Genomic DNA, 12,229 nt, shown 5'->3' on the forward strand with positions numbered 1-12,229 from the left:
GCAGAATGTGTGGCATCCCCTTCTGCTTTATGAACGAGTTCCCTTTCATGAAGGAGTTGATTTTAAAAAAACTTTTTTGTTTATATATGTTTTTTCGTTAATGGAATACATGCAGAATCATTGAGTATGTCTGAATTGTTGGTGGGTGTTATGGATTGTTTTCTTGCCTCATCTCACCGGTCCTACCCGCAGAGCCCAAAGGGACATATGGATTCCCCCAATTTTACCCCCAGAGCCCAGAGGGACATATGTGTCCCAAATAGTATTTATCAAAATTCATATTTCACCTACCAAAAATACTGATTCAGCACCACCTCATACAATACCCTGTAAAAACAGTAATTTGTGGCACACACCCATTTCTTCCATTTCAGTTACAAAGGTCCCTGCAGCATGGACTGTCAGCGTGGTACAGAAGCTTCCCAATAAACCTGAGAAGCAGAAAATGTAGATTGGCACTATGTGTCCCACTATTCATAAAAGGGTTAAAGTCCAGCTAATAAAACATTGCATCAATCATATTGGTTGAGACCATTTTCCCCTTTCAGTTTCTAGTAGATTGCCAACAGTGAACTGTGAAGCAAAATTGGGCTGTCACTTCTTAGATTACAAAATTAGAAATATATGTTCTCAGCAATAAAATTTCACTCATTTGTTTCAGCATGAGCAGCATGATTTTTTCAACCGTGTATTGTAGTAGTAACACTCTGCAATAATGCATTGATTGAATTATTATGTTTCAGACACTGTGCTAAAGGTCGTACTTTTTTTCCTTGTTTTATCTTTGCAATAACTCTACAAAATAGGCACTATTACTATACAGATGAGAACACCGAGGCCTAAAACGATTAAGCATTTTGATGAATAACACCTGAAAGTGGCAGAACTCAGCTTCAAATCCATGTATCACACCTTTAATGAGTACACTACACTCAGTGCTGTTCTGAAGCTGGCTCATACATGCCAACTATTGAATTTTCAGGAATTTTGCAGCAGCTTGTTGTTAAACATGGCCATTCTTAAAAATTAAATTATATAAACTTAAAATTAAATTAATTACATTAAAAACAAAGGTTTTTAATAAATACTCAGTGTCTATCACTTCCTAGTTATTGGCTGCATTTAGCTGTCATCACTCTCAAGTTTATGTAAATCTATTGTATCAAGTCAATTCTGACTCATAGCAACCAGAACGCTCCTTAGAAGCAAGGATGTCAAGATTACTTCTCACGTACTTTGGACATGTTATCAGGAAGGATCAGTCCCTGGAGAAGGACATCATGCTTGGTAAAGAAAACGGTTAGCAAAAAAGAGGAAGACCCTCAGTGAGATGAATTAACACCGTGGCTGCAACAATGACCTTAAGCGTAACAATGATTGTGAGCATGGTGCAGGACTGGGCAGTGTTTCATTCTGCTGTACCCAGGGTCACTATGAGTCAGAACCAACTCAACAGGACCTAAAAACAACAACACAGGACGGAATAGAACTGCCCCATAGGGTTTCCAAGGCTGTAAATCTTAATGGAAGCAGACTGCCACATCTTTCTGTCTCTGCTTGGCTGGTGGGTTGGAACCGCCAACCTTTAGGTTAGTAGTCAAACAGTTAACCACAGACCCACCAGGGCCTGGTAGAAATGCTATAGAATATGGTATTACTGATAGAATAGTGCATTAATGCATTCCTCTTTCCAGCTCCCCGTTCCGTGGCATCATGTTGGTAGCTTGAAATCAGCCATGGATGAAGAATTTGTGCTACGGAAATTGGTAAATGCTATAAATCAGGGCTTTTGCGGGGAGGGGAGAAGCTAGTTGCTAAACATTTACCAGAACACCACTGACTGCATTGGTTTCATTTTTCTTGTTGTTTGTTTGGGTGGTTGGTTGGTTGCTGTTTTTGTAGCTGTTTTCACCTTCATTGTAGTTCTCACTACCAACATCATTTTGGGTGTGAGTTGAGATTTTTGTGGATATGTGTCTAATAAGAGGAGTCCCTAGGTGATGTGAACAGTTAATGGGTTCACTGCTAACCAAAAGATTCATTGTTCTGAGGCTCCTTGGAAGAAAGGCCTGGTAATCTACTTCCAAAAGTCAGCCACTGAAACCCCTATGGAGCACAGTTCTACTCTGATACTCATAGGGTCACCATAAATAAGAATCAACTCAAGAGCAACTGGCTTGGTTTGGGTCTGGGTCTAATCAGAAAGTGAGAAGAATGATGAGGTTTATTGGATTGTCTAGTCCAGCTGTGTGTAGGTTACTAACAAAACAGGTTGAATTTTAAGAAAAGAAATATTTATTAGTTGAGAAATAGGAAAGTAAAGAATGGGGCTCCTGGGCATAAACTGAGGCCTATGGGCATAATATTGCTTCTGAGCATAATACTGACCCTCAGGTACTTATATGAAGTTTAGATTGTATTTATTAGAACTAAACGAGAAGAGAATTTGGAAATTGGGTAGTATGTGTATTCACTTTTATACAAGCATGATGGTTTACTTTGTAGATGCCAGCTACTTGCAATGCCTGGGACCATTATAAATATCAGATGATCAATTGTTTAAATTTCTAGAGGAAAGCTGTGAGTTTTTGAGAACAGGGTCATGCCTTTTTATCATTATACTTCCATTTGTGATCCCAGCCCTTTGTCTTTGGGTGATGCATTGTAATTTGTAGGTGCTGATAAATGATTGTGAAATTCATTTAGCCACAAGATTGGTGCCTTCAAATGAATCATTTATCACCTCCTGGAGAGCCATAGGAAGTAAAATTTTTAACTTCATAAAATTAGGTCATTATTCAGACTTTTTTTCATTCATTCCACAAATTTGAGTAAATACAATGATAATATAAGCATAATAATTACTATTTATTGAGCACTTGTTATGTCAGATCCAAACACATGCCCTTTACTTGCTCTCTTTTATGAAGTTGCTGTTATTATTATTCCCAATTAAAAGAAGACAAAAGTGTTGTTTGGAAAATTGAGGTTACTTGTCTAGATCTGAACCCAGAGAAGTGTTTCTTAATCCTGAGCTCTTAATCACCTAGTACCTGCCCCTATGCTTAACACCTAAGCCAGGCACTCTGTTGAATATCAGAGAAACATGCTATAAATATTGAAGAACTTTCAACCTCATTGTAGAAAAGACACATGGAAATGGTTACATAAAAAAAAAGATGAGTATATATACATTGACCAAATATATATATATATAAAAGGCAGAAATGAACAGCTTGCTTTTCAGTTTATAATACTGGTTTTGTTTTGTATATGATTTATTTTTTGCCAGTATAAAAAATTCATATTTTCAATCCCAGCAAGTAGATTTGAAAAATTATGTGTGTGTGTGTGTGTATACACTCTTTCCTAACTTATTGACTTGGTTAGTTAGCTTCCAAAGACCAGATAGTTACATGAAATCAGTGTTATACAAAAATGAAGGATGACCACATCAGATCACAAAATGGAGGATGACTACATCATTGCATAACCACCAAATTACATCATTACATAACTGCCAAACCACTGAGAATCATGGCCTAGCCAAGTTGACACATAACCTTAACCATCAAAGCCAGCATTACCCTCACCTCGCACCTTGGCCATTGTTACTGCCAGACATACATTGTTATTGCACAAAATAGTCAGTAGATTTTTTGCTATTGTAAATGCAAAATGTCAGTAAGTGACACGGTGGCTGCAACAATGGGCTCAAACATAACAACTATTTTGAGAATGATGCAGGACTGGGCAGTGTTTCAATCTGTTATACTTAGGCCGGCAGGTTGAATCCACCAGCTGCTCTTTGGAAACCCTGTAGGGAAGTTCTATTCTGTCTTATGAGGTCACTATGAGTTGGAATTGCCTTGATGGCAATGAGTTTAACATATATGTGCATATATGTATATGCATGTGTATATATATACACGCACACACACACACACACACACACACAAAAAACCAAAAAACCCAGACTTATTGCCATTGAGTTGATTTTGAGTCATAGTGACCCTGTAGGACAGAGTAGAGCTGCACCACAGGGTTTCCAAGGAGCAGCTGGTAAATTCGAACTGCCGGCCTTTGGTTAGCAGCTAAGCTCTCTCTTAACCGATGCACCTCCAGAGCTTCATACATACATTAATACCCTTGATATTTGAAGAATAGATTGAATTAAGATGGCTAAATAAAAACCTACTAATATATATCACAGAAGTATTCTATACACCTGGAAATTAAGTTTTTTGATATCTTTTGCACAGTTTCTTCAAACACCACTCTATATCAGCTACTCTCTGTGTCATTATCTAATACCTCACTAATTCTTTTCCTGTGCACACCACTACTGATTGAATAAATCCTTTGCTTCTTATATAATCTGCTAGAAAGTTCTCATCAAATATTACAAAATCGATCTGTGTTCCCTGAAGAAAAAACAAAATAATACTTTGTAAAAGGAAATCAATACATGGAATTCAAATTGTTACCAACTGAATTCTCAGTAATCAATCACGAATGCTCCTTAACATCTTTTCTGCTATGAATAATACGTACAAACTATATTTTAATAGCATTGTTCACAAATTATATCACTTTCTTTTTTCTTGAATTATTCTATTTATATATTTATATTATACAACCTAAATAAAGCACCAACGTTTAAAAGAAAAAGTTATAGACCAAAAATTTGTGAGAAATTAACTTCACACCATTTTATATAGCTGGTATTCTTTATAAATGTTGCTATATGTTGTATTTCCTGGAAGTCTGTTAGAAAATAGAACTGATTGAGAAATGTTGCATATGTCTGTTCTCACCTAAGATTGCCAAATAGTGTTTTAGCTTACTTCTTATACGGAGTTGATTCCAAGTACTTAAAAAGAGTTTTTCCTGGGTTAATTTTAACTGTTTTATAGCCTTTCAAGGGCAATAAATTTTATATTTTAGGATTTAGATTTTTCAGGAATATGTATTTGTCTGAAAACCCATTCAGCACTTTTGTGCAAACTAACAAAATACATCCCTTCCTCTAGACACTACTTCCATTTGTTTAGAAATTGTGTTAATATATTGGCTTTGGTATTTGTTTTTTATTTTGTCTGCTGAGATTTTATATCATTTTATTCACTATAAGCATATTTTGTTATATTCCATTGAGCATAGTTATAATTGCTGCTTTAAAATCCTTGTCTTATAATTCCAACATCTGGGTCATCTTGAGGTTAGCATCTGATATATTTTTCTCTAGAAAATGTGACACATTTTCCTGGCTCTTTTTCAAGGAATTTTAAATTGTATTCTGGACATTGTGCATGTTATATTGTGTAGACTCTGGATTCTGTTATATTACTCTAAAGGGTATTGATGTTTTTGTTTTAGCAGCAATTATCCTGGTTAGACTCCGACTGCAAACTGTCTGATCAGTAGTTGGCAGCTCAGATTGAGGTTCAGATTGCTTTTAGTGTGTGCTGCACATGCCTGCTTCAAGAGTCAGTCAGAGACTTGTGCAGAGTTTATACACAAAATTTGAAATTCTTCTTCTCAGGCTCTCTCCTTTCTGAAGTTCTCTCACTCTTCCGTACCTCCTTCCTCTGGTTCCTCTAGCCAAAAAGACAGAGGGTTTTTCCATTGGAAAGAATTGAAGCTACCCTGCCTAGGGTAAGACTGCAAAAACCTGAAACTCAACCCCTGTCAGTCACTTTCTCAAAGTTTTGACTCCCTTCAAAAATCTTCCTACTTTGGTCACTATCTAGGGCCCTCAGGTAGTTATATTCCTCTTTTTCATTAACCCTATACTTTATCAAGCATAATGTCCTCCAGGGACTGATCTCTCCTGACAACATGTCCAAAGTATGTAAGGCGTAGTCTCACCATCCTTGCTTCTAAGGAGCATTCTTGTTGTACTTATTCCAAGACAGATTTGTTTATTCTTTTGGCAGTCCATGGTATATTCAGTATTCTTCACCAACACCGCAATTCAAAGATGTCAATTCTTCTTCTGTCTTCCTTATTCATTGTCCAGCTTTCACATACATATGATGTGATTCAAAATACCATGGCTTGGGTCAGGCACACCTTAATCTTCAAGGTGACATCTTTGCTTTTAAACACTTTAAAACGGTCTTTTGCAGCAATTTGCCCAATGCAGTGCATCTTTTGATTTCTTGACTGCTGCTTCCATGGGTGTTGATTAGTTTTTGTAAAACTATCGTAATTCCCATTGTTATTGTTGCTATTGTTGGCTGTCATTGAGTCTCTTTTCACTCATGGTGACTCCATGTGTGCAGAATGGAACTGCTCCATAGGGTTTTCAAGGCTGTGACCCTTCAGAAGCAGACCACCAGGCCTGTCTTCTGAGGTGCCTCTGGGTAGGTTCCAACTGCCAACCTTTCTGCTCATAGTCGAGTGCTTAACCATTTACACCACCCAGGGATTATAATTTCCATTAGTTTTGTAAAAACATTATTTTGATTATGAACCTCTGATGTTGAAGACTGGTCAGGTGCCTCCTATTACTTAACAAATCGAGAAAAAACTTCTATCTAGCTTGAAAAACCTTCAGAATCTGTTCCGTCCTTCCAACTTTCTTTCCTACTGTATCATGGATAGAAACCCTGGTGGCATAGTGGTTAAGAGCTATGGCTGCTAACCAAGGGTCAGCAGTTCAAATCCATCAGGTGCTCCTTGGAAACCCTATAGGGCTGTTCTGCTCTGTCCTATAGGGTTGCTGTGAGTCAAAATCAAATCGACGGCAATGGGTTTTTGGTTTTGGTGTCATGGACATGCCCCATCCTTACCTAGTCATAGATATACCACATTATCCTCCATCCAGACCTTTTTAAAAAATGCTTAGAATTTTGAAAGAAATACCTCTATAATCTTTGCTTTAAAAAAATACAATTTTTATTCTTTTCAGAACGGTAATCCTTTAAAACTTTAGTGGCAAATTTTTATCTACATGCTGTTTTTATTCACCATGAACCCTAACTCCTTCTCTTGCCAGCGGTTCATCTAATTGTTCCTTAAAATTCATATATGCATGAAAATATTCTTCCTCTCATATAGATGTATAAAATGCTAATTAAACACTTAGTCCCAGTATTTAATTCTATTAAAATGTCGAACTCATATGTCCATTTTTATCAATAACAGATAAATTCTATACATTACTGTAAATCACTATGAAACATTTAAGTGATATTGTTATTTAAATTAATACAACATAAAACAAATGTACCAAATTGATGATGATGATAAATAATTTTCAGAAGATTGTGGGTCTTGATTGTCAAGGGATCCCCAGTTGCTATCGTATTGCTTCTTGACTAATGTACATGAAGCATAAAAATAATTTTTCAACAAAACTAACTCAAGAATAAAATAAATGATAATTATCATAGAATAAGTTCTATTAACTGGAGATTACTACACAGCAACAGTTCTGAGTGATCAGACTAAAAAATTCTAGTGGGGAGTGTCAAATCTAGGAAAGAGCATTTGGAAGTTGGTGGAATGTGGAAATGGGCATGCCAATATGTTGGCACTGCCTGTTGAAATGACTTCCAGAAAGAAAGGGAAAACCCTTTCTCCCTTATTAAGTTCATTGTCAAGTCTCCCATGTCAATTCTACTTTAACTCCAGCCTCCCTACAATAGCTGGAAAGTATTCACTCTATCCTTAGGATGAAACTAAAATTCCAGATAGCAATAGTAATGATCACAAGAATGAACACAGCTGTGAATCGTTGAATGTATACTCTAAGTATGTAATGTGCTAAACACTACATCCGTTAGTTCTGCAAGTGGCAGAACTGGGATCATAACCCAAATCCATCCAACTTTAAAGCCTGGGTTTGTAACTACTGCATGACACAGGCCCCTATGCTTTTGAGGGAATGAGCTCAGTGAATAAAAGCATACCTTGCAAGCTCTCTTTAGAAAGTCATAGAGATGTTGAAAAGCTTTGAAAGCCAGAGTGCTACAGAGATGTAAGGCATTGTTCCTCCTTGCTCGCTCATTTTTCTTTGTCTTTCCCCTTTTCTCTCATCACACTTGGTAAATAGATGAGTCATTCTGAAATTGTGCCCTCCTCTTCAGTTTATTCATCTCTGGATCTATTCTGTACTGAAATATATTCCTCAAAAATTGAAGGCAGCATAAAAATAGTAGAATTAAGGTCAAATAAGCCTCTATAATTCAAAGTCTACATATTAATCTATATTTTCTATTAATCCAACTTTCTGCAGTGCCAAACTGTAATACCAAAACATAGAAATCAACTAACCAATAAACCTTACTCGAGTCTTCACATTCAAGGACTACATAAAGGCAAAATTATAATGACAGAAATAAAAGTCCTACCTGAAAATCCTGCAGAGTGCATCATTTAAAAAACAGAAACGAAAACCCATTGATTGTAAACCGATCAGTCCTATAGAAATGACATCCCTAACCTTTCCCTAAATTACATGAAGGTTGTGACATTTCATGGCCACTGGCATAGCTAAATATAAACAGAGATTATTCTGTGCCTGCTCCCTGTGCTTTTGCTGACTGACACAACAATTAAGGAAACAAGTTTCCTTTGTAAATTACAGCTCCACACAGCTTTGAGTAAGCAGAAAGTGTACATTAGAAATATTTTTAGCTTGACATGAAACTTTCCAAAGGCTCCTAATTAAGTATTTAAGCCCCAGAAACTATAATTGCAACTGCCAAAATAACTGGGAAATCAGACCTTTAGTGGGATCAATCTTAAACTAAAGCTATTGTTTGGAAAATCTTATGGGAAGGCTTTATTATTCTTCAACATCCTCCAAAACAGAAGGGTACTTCTAATATTGCCTACCCTGTGAGGTATTCAGGTGCATTGTTTGTATACAGAAAGTAAATAGAACGAATATGTAACCACATACAAGTGAAAAGAATGGCTTTCAGCACCATCCATTTGTGACTTGAACATAAAGGCTTCAGAGTCTTGTCCTAGGGAACCTCAGGGCAGAGCATCGCACACCCAGATCCTGGCCATGCAGCTTAGCTATCAGAAACATTGACAGTGCCTTATTAGAGCATCGTCTTCACCTGTAACTTGAGATCCAAAACTCTTTTAATCCCCTAGGCTGTGTCCCATTTCCAACAGAATAGTAACAGAGTTTTATGCAGAGTATCTCTATACAACTCAGACTTCAAATATTGTTATATGAAGGTAATATGCTTTTTATAGTTTAAATGTTCAGAGCTTTCAGACTATAACATCAGTTGCTTTAATGAAGACTTTCAGGGCTATTAGTATATATGAATTTAAAATAACAATCGTCTAGTTACTGTTGTCATAACAAGTATGTGTGGGTCACTGGTGCAGCAACCTAGATAGATCTTCTGTGAATATTTTTGGAAGATTTACTATCCTTGAATTTCCAAATAAATAATAATATGACAGTAGTATGATTTATTTCTTTGTTATTTTTCATTTTAATTCATTTAAGCTATTCATCATTCCTATGATTTAGTTTAATCCCTGACCATGAATTTTGGCAACACAAAGTAGGCAACACAAATGCATGGCTCCCAGTAAAACTTTGGCGATGGCTGACGTTTGTGAAGCACTTACTGTGGGTCCAGGCAGCACATGTATTTACTCAATGAAGCCCCCAATAACACTAAGGATACGTACTATTGTTATATCCATTCTACTCAGTTGAGGAAACTGAGAGTCAGAGAGGTTGGTAACCTATCCAGGGCTCCACAGGGGAAAGTATCCTAATATGGATTTGAACCCAGCCAGTCTGGCTCCAGGTTCCTTCCTATGAACAGTGTGTTGACACATGGACCCTTGTTAAATTAGTGAATGAATGAATGATACTTCAGCTTATAGGAAGACATCAAAGCACTAAAAATATGACTAGAAAATGAAGCTTGTTTCTAAACAAATAACTGGCATTGGCTTTGCATGCATATAGTTTCAGAATAGACCCTTTGGGGTACTCATACACTCTTATTTTATACTAATGCCACCACCATTTCTCAAAACAGTTGTGGACCAGTCCTTGAGAATTGACTTTAGAGCCAATTTATAACCACAAACTCACACAACTTAGCCTTATTGTTTTATAGACCTACCAAAAGGGATAACCCTGCCTAATCATGCCCCTTCCTACCAGACTTGGTTCTGCATAACTTTTGGCTGTTACAAGAGCCAAATCGACCCTCAAACGGTGAAAATGTGCCAGATGTCAAGGTATTCCAGGGGATATGTAGCAATTTAATCAGTTCTGTAAATGTTTGGAGCAATAAAGATGTTATTATAAATGTATAATAATACACTAAGGTGGAAGCTCTGATGGAAATTCTATTCATTTGGATAAATAAGTTATTCAGAAGACCCCAAACAGGCTTCATTCTTTTAAAAACTCACGTGTGAAAATCTCTGCCTTGCACTATGTTCCGTGCTAGAGAATTGGGAATGGAGTAGAGAGCAAGGTGAATAGCTACCGGTGTTTTTTCCTAGAATGTGGAATGTTTTAAGGTTGATGTCCATGGACAAAAGCCTTTTCCTTTTGATATAGTCTTTTAATGGTGATGACGATAGATGAGTGATCAGTAGCAATTTACTGGAAATGGAAGAGTAAAGGATTTCGGGTAGCCATTGAGAATTAGCTTAGGCGAAATTTAGAAGTAGAAACTTTGTCTTTTGAATTCTTATTAGGTCCGCTTTCAGCCTGCTTCCTCTTCTAATTAAATTCTTCCTCCTAGACTCCTTTCCCAGGATCTCAATTTTTGTTCTATGCTGGCTGTCTGCTAACCAATGTTTGCCAAATTATTAACTGTTCGGGAAGGCACTAGCTAATAGCAGTTTGCCATATCAGCAAGCACTTACATTTGCTTTATACAAAGAAACCTTAAGAGAAGGAAAAAAGCAACCTAACTCTTCCACAGAGGAAGGCTCCTATACTCTCTACCCGCTGCTCCTCCCTGATGGTAAACAGAGACTTGCAAACGATCTCTGAACCTTACAAAGGGTGCCAGCCCCTTCCTTAGTGGGGAAATCAAATAGCTTAGAAGCTTAAATTAAACTTGCTGATATAATCAGAACAATATAGCACAAGTAGTGAATACATGAAGAGAACTTTCTTGAATTTCTGGCATTGTATCTCCATCCAGAAATGCTGTAAGAAAAACCATCCAGTTTCAAAGAAAATATCTGAAACCCCAATTTAGCCATGTCCTGGAAGGGGCAGGATACTAGGGCTGTGGTATTTGCAGAGCACTTGAAAGGCTGGCAGCTGCCTTCCTCATGTAAAATTGCCAGGATAAACTCTGAGGACACCCTTTTAACATCGATAACATTTTAACATTGGTAAACATTCACACTGATTAATGCTGATTCGTTAATAACAAATGTACTTAGTTAACAAGATTAAAGTTAAAATTTTCTTGTGCAATTTGGAATGAAGACAGGGGAAATCTAAACTGGCTTTATAACTCAAATAACTCCTTATCCATCCACAAAAGTATATCTAATCAAACAAGGAAAATGGTTACTAGGCAACTTATAAAGACATAATGTCAGCCTTCAGATTTCTGATAGACAAGGTTCAACATATTAATCCAAATCTGCTGCACTGTAAAACAGCCAATAGTGTATTGATTGAAAGAAAAACAAAAGAGAAATAGCCCTGTTTAATTAGCCAGATATCCAGCAGGATTTGGAATTTGAATTATTAAATCTAAGTGTGCCCAAAGCGATTATTAAATATTCAAGTAAATGGAGGAAGACCAAAGCAATGATCCAGGATCAAAGCTATTAAAATGTAAAGGAAAATGAGGGCAGATACTTCTGATTCCTCCTGAGGCACTTTTCTTAAGGAGGTTTGAGAGAAATACAGGTGGGTCATAAACAAGCACCATGAGGCTCTGTGTTGGCATGTGAAAAACTGATGGCGAGGTAGGAGGAGCTAGCACTAAATACTCGCCACACGGATTCAGGGGAAAGAAGATGCTATGCTTCTTTTAATCTAGCCCTGCATGACTGTAGAGAGAAAGTTCCTGTTCAAGCATTGCCCTGATGGCAAAATGGTTAAGAGCTTGGCCGTTAACCAAAAGGTTGGCAATACGAACACACCCAGCAGCTCTGCAGGAGAAAGACCTGGCAATCTGCTTCTGTAAAGATGACAGCCAAGAAAAGCCTATGAGGCAGTTCTACTCTGTGACATGGGGTCTCTGTGAGTCGA

The 12,229-nt window shown here is 37.1% G+C and overlaps 1 protein-coding gene across 3 annotated transcripts in view; it reads left to right on the forward strand.

Annotated features, from left to right (window-relative positions):
• Nucleotides 1-12,229, forward strand: part of KCNQ5 (potassium voltage-gated channel subfamily Q member 5) — a 620,656-nt gene that overhangs the window by 218,969 nt on the left and 389,458 nt on the right. The gene's annotated exons all lie outside the window — the stretch shown is intronic.

This window comes from Elephas maximus, chromosome 1 (assembly GCF_024166365.1).
Source record: "Elephas maximus indicus isolate mEleMax1 chromosome 1, mEleMax1 primary haplotype, whole genome shotgun sequence".
NCBI lineage: Eukaryota > Metazoa > Chordata > Mammalia > Proboscidea > Elephantidae > Elephas > Elephas maximus.